Source organism: Petaurus breviceps, unplaced genomic scaffold (genome assembly GCF_028583685.1).
Source record: "Petaurus breviceps papuanus isolate PSGF00001 unplaced genomic scaffold, PetGlider_PUasm1.0 90762, whole genome shotgun sequence".
NCBI classification, from domain to species: Eukaryota; Metazoa; Chordata; class Mammalia; order Diprotodontia; family Petauridae; genus Petaurus; species Petaurus breviceps.
The window spans coordinates 2,557,015-2,568,247 of record NW_027187339.1 but is presented as its reverse complement, the minus strand read 5'-3'; the positions used below and the strand labels follow the sequence as shown (position 1 = coordinate 2,568,247).

Genomic DNA, 11,233 nt, shown 5'->3' with positions numbered 1-11,233 from the left:
TCACATGCCCCAGTCTGGTCACTCCCCATCTTTGTGCCACTAAATTGCCACATCCCCCCAGTTTGGTCACTCCCTATCTTTGTGCAACATTTTCTCTTTCTTGGAAAAGGATATTTGGATTGCACAAGCAAACGGCATTCAATGAGTACTGACAGTGCTGGGCACTGCGCTGGGTCCTGGGTAGACAAAGAATAAGACAGTTTTTACTTTCAGGATTCTTAAATTCTGTAATTGGAGAGAAAGTGAACAAATACAAGCATATACAGAATAAACAGAGAATAGATATCTCATGAATGATAGGCTAGCAAACTCATAGCCTTGTGCTACTGCTCACTTAGAAAAGTCTAGAGAAGAAACGATGCCCATTTCTGTCCCTTAAAGAGCTGATAGTTTATTTACTAGGAAAAGATAAAGAAAGGCAGGAAGCAAAATGATAACTATGTATTAGTTTTTTTTTATTTGGAAAAAACAAACACTTTTCTTCCCCTGCATACTGTCACTATTACCTCTAAAAGGCATAAATTCAGTTCAGTTCAATCATTTTCAGTCATTTCTGACTCTCTATGATCCCACTTGGGGTTTTCATGGCAAAGATACCGGAGTGGTTTGCCATTTCCTTCACCAGCTCATTTTGCAGATGAGGAAACTGAGGCAAACAGGGTGAAGTGACTTGCCCAGGGTCACACAGCTAGTAAGTGTCTGAGGCCAGATTTGAACTCTTGAAGATTAGTCTTCCTGACTTCAGACCCAGTGCTCTGTGCACTATGACGCCACCTACCTGCCCCAACATGTAGGTTACTTTCTCATAATGAGTCCAGAATGACAGAAAAGTGAGATATCATATTCCAGAGAATTAATAGGGGAAATAAAGATGTCAGAAACAAATTATCTCCCACAAAATATGATGTTTAGAAAAAAAAATTTTTAAGCTCTTGATATCCCACGTATTTTATGTATTTAAATCTCATGGTGTTCACCAATGTGTCCCATTAGTAATAAGAATTTACTAATACATACCCAGCCTTAGCTTCACTGATTTCACAGAATCTTTGAGCTGGAAGAAACCTTGAAAACCAATCAAATTCAGTTCCCTCATTGTGCAAATGAAGAAACCAAACCCCAGAGAACTGAAATTATTTCCCCCAGGCCACATGGCCATTTAGCAGCAGAGATTCTAGATTAGAAGGCAAATCTCTCAAACCATTCCAGGGAACACATATCACAATGCTTCCTGTATGGATATGTTGAATAATAAAAATAACAATTGGATGTTCTAACCAAGATGGGATATTGCTCTAAGGGGCAAGGTGTCATATTAGGCGCAAGGCTCTAAAGGGTTGTAGAATCAATGACACTGTCCTAGGATTGCAGCAGGAGTATGAAACAGCAATAGTGTGGGGTCTCAGAAGCACTGCCCATTGGCATGACATTCCAGAGATGTGGCCAGTCATCCTGAAAAGATTATTACACCTTAACTTGGGCCCTGATCAGATTCACATGGGAAATGCAAGTGAATTGACCTCCCTGATGCCCTTACTTGTGCCTAAGATGTTCAACCACCCCCAGGATGCCAAAGGTCTAAGCAGAACGCATCCCTGCTCCCTCGTTTACCAACCTGACCAACAGCAGGAGGTTTATCTAACACACAATGTCTGAATTCTGAGAAGATGAAGGTTGTGACAAAAAGTATCTGAAGTGTATTTCTCCATGAGACCTTTTGGTGGAGAACAACTGGATACTCTTGGCATTAAGACTTCAGCAAGAGTCTGCTCACACCTGGGCAAAGGGAGTAAATAGTGTCATGTTAGAAAGAAAGACCCAAAAAATAAAAAACCCAACAAGAAAAGATAATAACACCTGCTATAGATAAAGTCTCATTAAAGCATACACCACAACAGAGCCCCTGGTGCAGAGAATGAGCAAAGCAAACACACAGTTTGCCATGAGAATTAGCCACAGGTGCTAGAAGCAAGACAGAAAATGGAGAATCTCAAAGCAAACAGAGAAGCCAAGGGGAATTTTACAATGACTTGCAAAAAGTGTACTATGTCTGCATTTTTGGCAGTGCCAAGTAACAGCTATGTGTGAACTGGATGATCCACACACCTGGAATTCTCTCCCTCTGTCTCCTGGCTTTCTCCAAATTTCAGCCAAAATACCACATTCTTCAAGAATGTCCCCAGTCCTCTTTAATCTTGGTTCCTTGCCTTTAAGACTATCCGCAATTTATCTTATAAATATCTTGTTTGTACATAGTTGCTTGAATTTGAAATCCTTGAAGCCAGGAAATGGTTTTTGCCTAGCAAATAGTAGGTGCTTAATAAATGTTTGTTGACTTGGCTTGATGAAATGCACCTTGGCCTATCTAGTGAAGAAGGAGATCATGGGTTTAGAGCTGGAGAGTGACCTTAGAGGTCATTGAGTCCAGTGCCATGATTTTACTGAGAAAACGGAGGCCACAGAGGTTGAGAGACCTGCCTATGATCACATGGGTAGCAAGTCTCTTAAAGTGGATTTGAAACTTGGTTTTCCAGATTCTAAGTCCAATTCCCTATCTTCTAACACTATCCTAAAGGGTGATTTCTCTGCTCCCCACGTCATCAAGAGAGAAGCTAGTGTGTTCTTTGAAAGGATGAAATAAGTGCTTCACAAAGAATTGGAAATTGCAGGGATGTCCATCAATTGTGGAATGTTTGAACAAGTTGTAGTATATGAATGTAATGGAATACTATTATTCTATAAGAAATGATGAGCTGGAGGATTTCAGAAAAACCTGGAAAGACTTATATGAACTGACGATGATTGAAGTGAGCAGAACCAGGAAAACAACGTATACAATAATAGCAACATTGTGTGATGTTAACTTTGATAGACTTAGCTCTTCTCAGCAATGCAATGATCTAAGACAATTCTAAGGAACTCATGATGGAAAATGTTATCCACATCCAGAGAAAGAACTATGGAGTATGAATGCAGATCAAAGCATACTATTTTTTCTCTTCTTTTTTTTCCTCTCTCATGATTCTGCCCTTTGGTTCTGATACTTCTTTTATAACATGACTAATGCAGAAATATGTTTAATATGATTGTACATGTATAGCCTATATCAAATTGTATGCTGTCTTGGGAAGGGGGAGGGGAAAAATTTGGAACTAAAAAGTTGATAAAAGTGAATGTTGAAAATTAAAAATAAGTTTAAAAATCAAAAGAAAGAAAGAAGCACCTCAGAGAGAAAATAATGAAAAAAGAATCAAAGGGGGCAAAGGATAATCTTAATCTTTGTCATATGATTTAGAGAATGAAAGAAGGCAATGCAGAGAAGGAAGAGAAGATGGGCCTTTGGAGATATGTGGTATGTGTGGTGTCTTTTAAAAATACAGGAAGCAACTTCTTGGGCTCCAAGGAATAATAATAAGGATCTTCAAGGGACATGAGGAAAGAGGCATCCAACACTGGTGAGAGGAAGAGCCCAGGTAGCTGAGGAATACCTGCTTTGGGATGAACAACATATCATCTTCCTGGGGCAGATATCTGGGACATGATGGAGGACCTCCCATAAAACCTGCCAACTACTTCCTACTTCTGATAGTAAACTTGGAGGTGAGTGATAACACAGAAGAAATCCATAAAGTATTTCCAGGGATTAAGGTATGCTGAGCAAGGAACTGAAGACCTTGAGAAGATGGGATACATTTTCACCAGAGCTACCAAATAAAGAGGATTTTAGAAGAGAAAAATAGATTCAGAAAGCAGAAAAAAAAATGTGTCTGAGAATGGGATTGGGATTCCTGGGACAAAACATAAGATAAAGGAACGATGGTCTCCAAGCAAGGAAAGAATGCATCGAACAAGAGTCAGCTTTTGAAACTAATTTTTGTGTGTACATTTTTTAATTTGATAAAGAAATCTTTCAACAGGGGCGGCTAGGTTGCACAGTGAATAGAGCACCAGCCCTGGAGTAAGGAGGACCTGAGTTCAAATCCGTCCTCAGACACTTAACACAAAAATTAGCTGTCTGACCTTGGGCAAATCTCTTAACTCCAATTGCCCTCCAAAAAGAAAAAAAAGAGAAATCTTTCAACTAAAAATTTAGGGGAAATATTTTGAAAACTGTCCACTGTACCAGATGCCATGGAGGAGTAATATGATAAAGGAAGAAGACAGAAATTCACAGTAGACAATATCCAGGAAGAGGGTTAATAATAAAAATTATGGCCTCAGATGTCTATATGCAAACATGTGCAATGAACAAGATTAACTAGAGATATTAATGTAAGAAAGTAAATTTGATCTGATGGATGTAGTCCTAAGATTTGATGGAATTGTATTCATGACTATAATGTATCTAGGAAACATTAATCTTATTCAAGAATAGACCATATTGAAGGTGGTGTGGAGTAACATTGTTTATAAAGAATACATATGGGGAAATCCACAAACCAGACTTTATAACATGGTAGAGACCAATTTTGGTGAGGATAAGTAGAAGGGGAGACTGAAGAAATATTGTTGTGGGGACACATTAATATTCCTATAAGCCGGGTCAGAAAGAGGATATGAATGATGAATTTTAGAAACAGACCAAAAATCTGAGGAATAATAATAACAGCAACAAAAAAATGCATTTATGTAATAATGCTTTAAGATTTACAAAGTATTTTATAAAAATATTTAGGGGCAGCCAGGTAGCACAGTGAGTAGGAGCACCGGCCCCAGAGTTGGGATGACCTGGGATCGAATCCGGGCTCAGACACTTAGCACCCACCCAGAAACACCTGGCCATGTAACCTTGAGCAAGTTACTTAACCCCAATTGCTTTAAAAATATATATATTCTCATTTAACTCCACAATCTTGAGGTATTATCCCCATTTTTGCTGTTGTTTTTCAGTCATTTCACTAATGTCTAATTCTCTGTGACTCCATCTGGGGCTTTCTTAGTGATGATACAGGAGTGATTTTCCATTTCTGTCTCCACTTTATTTTACAGATGAGGAAACTGAGGCAAACAGTGTTAGGCAAACAAAAACAAACAAACAAAAAAAGTTGTGACTTGCCCAAGGGCACATAACTAGTAAGGTCTAAGGCTGAATTTGAACTTACAATGATGGGTCTTCCTGATTCCAGGCAAGGTACTCTATTTGCTGCATCACCTAGCTGCCCTCTAAGTCCAATGCTCTACCTACAATGCCACCTAAGTGCCTTTATACAGAAACAATGAATGACTGATTTATTAGGTATCTATTGGAGTCTGATCCTTTTCTGCCAAAAGCAAAAGAGCTGGCATAAATTCCTGACTTGCCTTAATGATAATTTAATTATTCAAAGTATGGAGGAATTAATTAAAGGAAAGTGCTATCCTTGACCTCAACCTGGACAATAAGAAGAAATTAGTAGACAAAGTAGAAATATTTTTTAAAAAATTTTAAACTTGGAAGAAAGTGTCCATTCTACCTTAAAGTTTATGACAGATTAAAAAAGAAAAAGCCAAGTGTGATGTGAAACACACCATGAATTAGGGAAGATGTATTTCCAAGAATTCAAGGAAAGCATTGGTAGGTTCCCATGGCTTAAAATTCTATAGGGTTGGGGGGCTTGATTGTTCTCAAGAACAAAATTGTGAGGTGAAAAACCCAAGCAATTCCAATGAGGGCAAAGAAGGGAAGCCACATGAAAATGACTCAGTGGACACACCAGTCAACTTAGATAGTAAAAAGACACGGACAGAACACAAAGGTATTTATTTCATAACTTCATAGTAGATATCCTATTTAAAAATCCAAGTAGAAGGAATTCTTATCAACAGAAGATTCTATGGATGCCTCTATTTGTAGACAGCATCATGCTAATCATATAAGGCTCTAGATGCCTTTACAACACAATCAATCAATAAGCATTTATTAGTGTCTACTATGTAGCGCATACTGTTCTAGGTGCTAGAGATACAAAGAAAGAAGTGAAACAATCCCTGCCCTCAAGAAGCTTACATTCTATCAGAGGAAACATTTTATATTTATATGTAGATAAAATACATATATATCTAATACACATATGATGTGTATACACACATATACATGTACATGTACATGTACATGTACATATACATGTATACAAAACAGATACAACCTGAAGGGTACTAGCAATTTGGAGGAGTCAAGAAAGGCATCATGCAGAAGGTGGAGACAAGGGATTGTAAGAGGCAAAGATGAGAAGAGTGAATTCCAGGAATAGGGAGGGGCTGGGGGACGAAGTCTAGGCAAAGACAAAGGGATGGTGCCATGCATGTAAAAACAGCAAAATCAGTTTGACTAGATTTTAAGGAAAGTGAAGGTGAATACCATATCATAAGGCTAGAAAGGTAGATTGGGGTCAAGTTATAGAAGACATTTTATGTTAAACAGAAGACGATTATCAGATACGAGAGTTAATAGGGAACCATTACAATTTATTGAGAAGGGGAGAGACCTAGCTAAGCCTGTGATTTAAGAAAATCATCCCAGAAGCTGTGCAAAGGATGGATTTGAATAGAAAGAGAAACAAAGTAACAAGACTGCGAAGGAGACTATAGGAATAGTCTAAGCAAAGGTGGTGAGAGCCCGAGCTAGGAAAGCAGCTGCCTGTGTGGAGATAGGGGAAAGTGTGAGAGATATCGTGCAGATAGAAATAAAAGGATTCAGCAACAAACTGGAGATGCTAGGTGGCGAGAGGGAAGTTGACAAAGGATGTATGTTACCCACATTATGTCCTATAGATGACAAACCAATGAATTAGCCCATCAGTACGCTTCTCTTGGACCAGCACTACCAATAGGGAATTCCATTCCCAGAATAGAATATGAGAAAGGGACTGGACTGAATTGCTTTTGGGGGAAGTTTTCAGTGCTTTCAATGGATCACAAGCTGTTCACCCCCACCCATTTTTCTTGTTCAGTCACTTCAGCAGTATTTAATTCTCTGTGGCCCCATTTGGGATCTTCTTGGTAAAGACACTGGAGTGGTTTGCTATTTCCATATCCAGCTCATTTTACAGATGAGGAAACTGAGGCCAACAGGGCGAAGTGACTTGTCCAGGGGCACACGGCTAGTAAGCGTCTGAGGCTGGATTTGAATTTGGGAAGACCAAGAGCTCTGAGCAATATGGTGCCACCTAATGGCCCTAGTCTTAAATTAAGATGGTACTAAGACAAGAGAAGGCTTTTTTAGAAGGTAGGACTTTAGTTGAGACCCATTTATCCTGTGCATAGTTTGTTTGTACACACTTGCTTCACATTTATTGTCTCTCCTATCAGAAGGTAAGCTCCTTGAGATTAGTGTCTTTTTTTTTTTACTTTTTTGGTATCCCATTAGCACTTAGCATAGTACCTGGCACATAGTAGGTGCTTAATAAGTGCTTATTGACTGAAGAATAAGGATATATTAATTTTTGTCTTTATATCTTAAGTGCTTAGCACCTAGTAAGCATACAATACATGCTTGTGGAATTTGGTTACATTGAACCTTAGTTCATTCATCACTACTCTTTGGGGAAAGGCATTCAACTTCTTCCAAAGTCACTTGATAATATGATCTTCTGCTGCAAACCTTCAGTCATGTTTACAAGGATAGCATGAGAAAACTGGTCCAGTACCATGCTACAGTCTATGTACAGTATGTCTGTGTTATTACTCATCTAGTAGATATCCATTAATACAGTAATCCTGACCAAAAAATAAATAAGACTAATTCTGTATCACCTGTTTTTGCTGAACCTGTGATAGTTCTTAGTGATCACCACTTACTTTTATAAATGTTGTCAAAGTTTCTATTGAATAATATAATTTAGAATTTTTTCAGGAATCTCCTTCCTTTATGTTTTTTTTTCATTAATTGCTTTGATATCCTTGACTTTTTGTTCTCCTGAATGAATTTTATCATTTTTTTTCTAATTCAGTAAAATAATTTTTGGCAACTTTATTGGGATGCATTGAATACATAATTAGTTTAGGTAAAATTGTCATTTTATTATATTCACCCTATTACCTCTATCTGATATCATCTTCTGTTTAACATAAAATGTCTTTCATAACTTGACCCCAATCTACCTTTCCAGCTTTATGCTATGGTATTCTCCTTCACTTTCCCTATGGTACATATCTCACCAAATTGATGTAAAGATCAAAGGCAAGAAAACATAAAATGCTTTATAAACTTCAACCTTTTAGAAGTGTTAGAGAAGTGAATGTATCCCATTCACCATGAGCAGTACCATGCAATTCCTTTTTTTTTTCTTTTTGGAGGGCAGGGCAATTGGGGTTAAGTGACTTGCCTAAGGTCATACGGCTAGTAAGTGTTAAGTGTCTGAGGCCAGATTTGAATTCAGGTTCTCCTGACTCCAGGGCAGGTGCTCTATTCACTCTGCCACCTAGCTGCCCCCAATTCCATTTTTGTTCTTCCTTTTGACCCCAGTATAGCTGGGGGAAAAAATTCCCTCAACTTGTGTGGAATCTTGCAGGATCCTGCCAGTCTTTCTGTACTCACCTGCATTTACTTGACCTTGCTTCCATTTTCTACATATATTTCCTACTTCATTACATGCCCACCATCTCATTCCTCCACTAGAGTTGATCACAGTCCAGTCACACCTCTTTTTCCCTGTGTTTCTGACTGCAAATTCCCTCTCTGTCTCTCTCCCTCTCTCTCTCTCCTTTTCTCCCTCCCTCTTCCCCCTCTTTCCTGTCCCCCCTTCTTTCCTTCCTCCTCCTTTTTCTTCTCTCTCTTTCTTCTTCTTCATCCTCCCATCTCTTTCCCTACCCCTTTCTCTCTCTTCCTGTATTCTATCATCTCTCCCCCTCTTTCTCCTTTCCTTCTCCCTCTGCCCTTTCCTGTTTTCTCTTTCTATTTTCTCCCTTTCTTTTTCTCTTACTCTCTTTCCCTTTCCCTTTGTTTCCCTTCCACCCACAGGCCCAATCCCAATAATGACTGGCACGGAAATTTAACCTATTCTATTTTTTTCTAACCTGGACCTATTCATCCCTCTTTAGGCACCTTCATGGTACCCCACTCCTGGGGGCTCACCATATTGGTTCAAGACACCCAAATAGCTTTAGATCTACTGTAGTTCAGGACTCCTGAACTCAAGTAATTCACCAGTCACAATCTCCCCAGAAGTAGGAACTACAGGCATACACCATCACACGTGTCCCCTGTGAATTCTCCATGTTGGATCTACCCAATATACTTTAGGCTGATTCTATTGATGGATATATTGTGACACTTGGGGTGCCCGGCCCTCATTCTTGCTATATGAAGTGCTGACCTAGGTCATTTTCTGGCCATACAATGTCCTTGATGTTAGGCAGGTAGGTGGAATAGTGGATAGAATGCTGGACCCCATTAGACTGTGAGTTCTTCAAGAGGACTGTCTGGTTTCTTTTTACTTGCTTTGTATCCTCAGTGCTAGCACAGTGCATGGAACATAGGAGACAATTAATAAATGCTAATTAATTAATTTATTAATACAACTTTGGAGCCTGTCCAGAGAAGGGAGAGCCAAAACAGTGCAAGGACTAGAAACAATTCCATATGAAGGTCGATCTAAACAACAGGGGATGTTTTGCCCATTTGAGAAAAGACTTGTGTGGGGAAGGGGGATGCTTGCTATCTTTAAAAATGTGAAGGGTTGTCATGTGGAAAAGGGATTAGCCCTGCTCTGCTCAGCCCTCAAGGGAAAGACTAGGAGAAATAGCGGCAGGCTGCAGACAAGTCACATTTATGTTCAGTTACAGGAAAAACTCCTTTATAATTAAAGTACTCAGAGAGTAAAATGAGCTTAGGTGGTGAATGATCACTTCTCGGCCCAGTGAGATGAAGACCAGGAATAGGAGGAAGCGAGTTCTTTCCATTTGGGGTATTCCAAAAAAGACTGAATGGCCGCTGGTCAGAGACACCATAAGGGACATTCTGGAACAGATGCAGGTACAAGTTGGACTTGAAGCTTCTTCAGACTCTAATCTTTTTCCTCCATGAACTCAACTACCAGCCAAATCTGTGACTCTATACTTTGCCTTCTCCCCTGATCAGTTTAATTTCCCAATAATTCAACCAAGGAAACAGGAATAGGGTCATGGGCTAAAAGACCAAGAAGAACCAGTCTGGGAGCAAAAGCAGGGATTTTATTTGAAATTAGTCTCTTGTTCATGTTAGTAAGCCCACTACTCAGCACACTTTTCCCCTCTGTTCTGCCTTGCTGAACAAAATCCTTCTACCAGACCTTCAAGGTTTAGATCAAACCCTGCCTCCTCTATGAGGCCTCTACTGACTACTCCAGTTCACAATGCCCTCCTTTCCTGGACTCTTACTATCCATACTAAATTATTTAAGACTCAATTATATGTTATATATTATGTATTTATTCCTTGTGTTATTACTTCTCATGTGTTGGTCTCACCTGCCCAACGACACTTAAAGCACCAACTCTCTTATCTGTACCCACCACAACACTGAATCCTAACAACAGGTCATGTCAGATAACTTTTCAGCCCCCGAGAGTTCATAGCCCCCGAGAGTTCACAGCCCCGGAGAGTTCATAGCGCCCTAGGCCCTCTGCTCTCTATTTCCCAAAAGACAACCCTCCTGAACTACAGATTAACCCAACTCTTTCTAACTCACCAACATAACTCTTGGCACACAAGACCAAGCTTCCTACGCATACACCTTTCCCCTCCACAGATTTTTATAATTTTTACTGTGACTTTTATCTGCAGATATAATGTGTACCTAACTGCCATACACATCATAATGAATTAAAAGCATCCTGAGGGCAAAAATCCCCAGTGGCCTCGTATAGAATTATGCAGCCAGTGGGACTCAGATTACTATACATCAAGATGGCAAGCCCAGTCCTCACTTTCTGTTTCAATTACATGAGAAGCACCCCCTCTGTATCTGCCCATTTCCTGTCCCTTTTTGTATTGTTGGTTTAGAAAACAGAATGTTAGGGGTTGCTAGGTGGTGCAGTGAATAGAGCACCAGCCCTGGAGTTGGGAGGACCTGAGTTCAAATGTTACCTCAGACACTTAACACTTACTAGCCATATGACCTTGGGCAGGTCACAACCCCAAATGCCCTGCAGAAAGGAAGGAAGGAAGGAAGGGAAGAAGGGAGGAAGGAAGGAAGGAAGGAAGGAAGGAAGGAAGGAAGGAAGGAAGGAAGGAAGGAAGGAAGGATGGAAGGAAGGAAGGAAGGAAGGAAGGAAGG

General features: G+C 39.7%; 1 protein-coding gene and 1 long non-coding RNA gene across 2 annotated transcripts in view; both read right to left on the bottom strand.

Moving 5' to 3' along the window:
• LRMDA (leucine rich melanocyte differentiation associated) overlaps window positions 1–11,233 on the bottom strand; it is a 1,350,008-nt gene that overhangs the window by 1,218,361 nt on the left and 120,414 nt on the right. The window lies entirely within an intron of this gene.
• The window catches only part of LOC138146430 (uncharacterized), a 48,749-nt gene continuing 38,741 nt past the window's right edge, over window positions 1,226–11,233 (bottom strand). Inside the window, exon 3 of the long non-coding RNA XR_011164479.1 lies at window positions 1,226–1,776. This is a non-coding gene — a long non-coding RNA (uncharacterized lncRNA). The remainder of the gene's footprint in view (window positions 1,777–11,233) is intronic.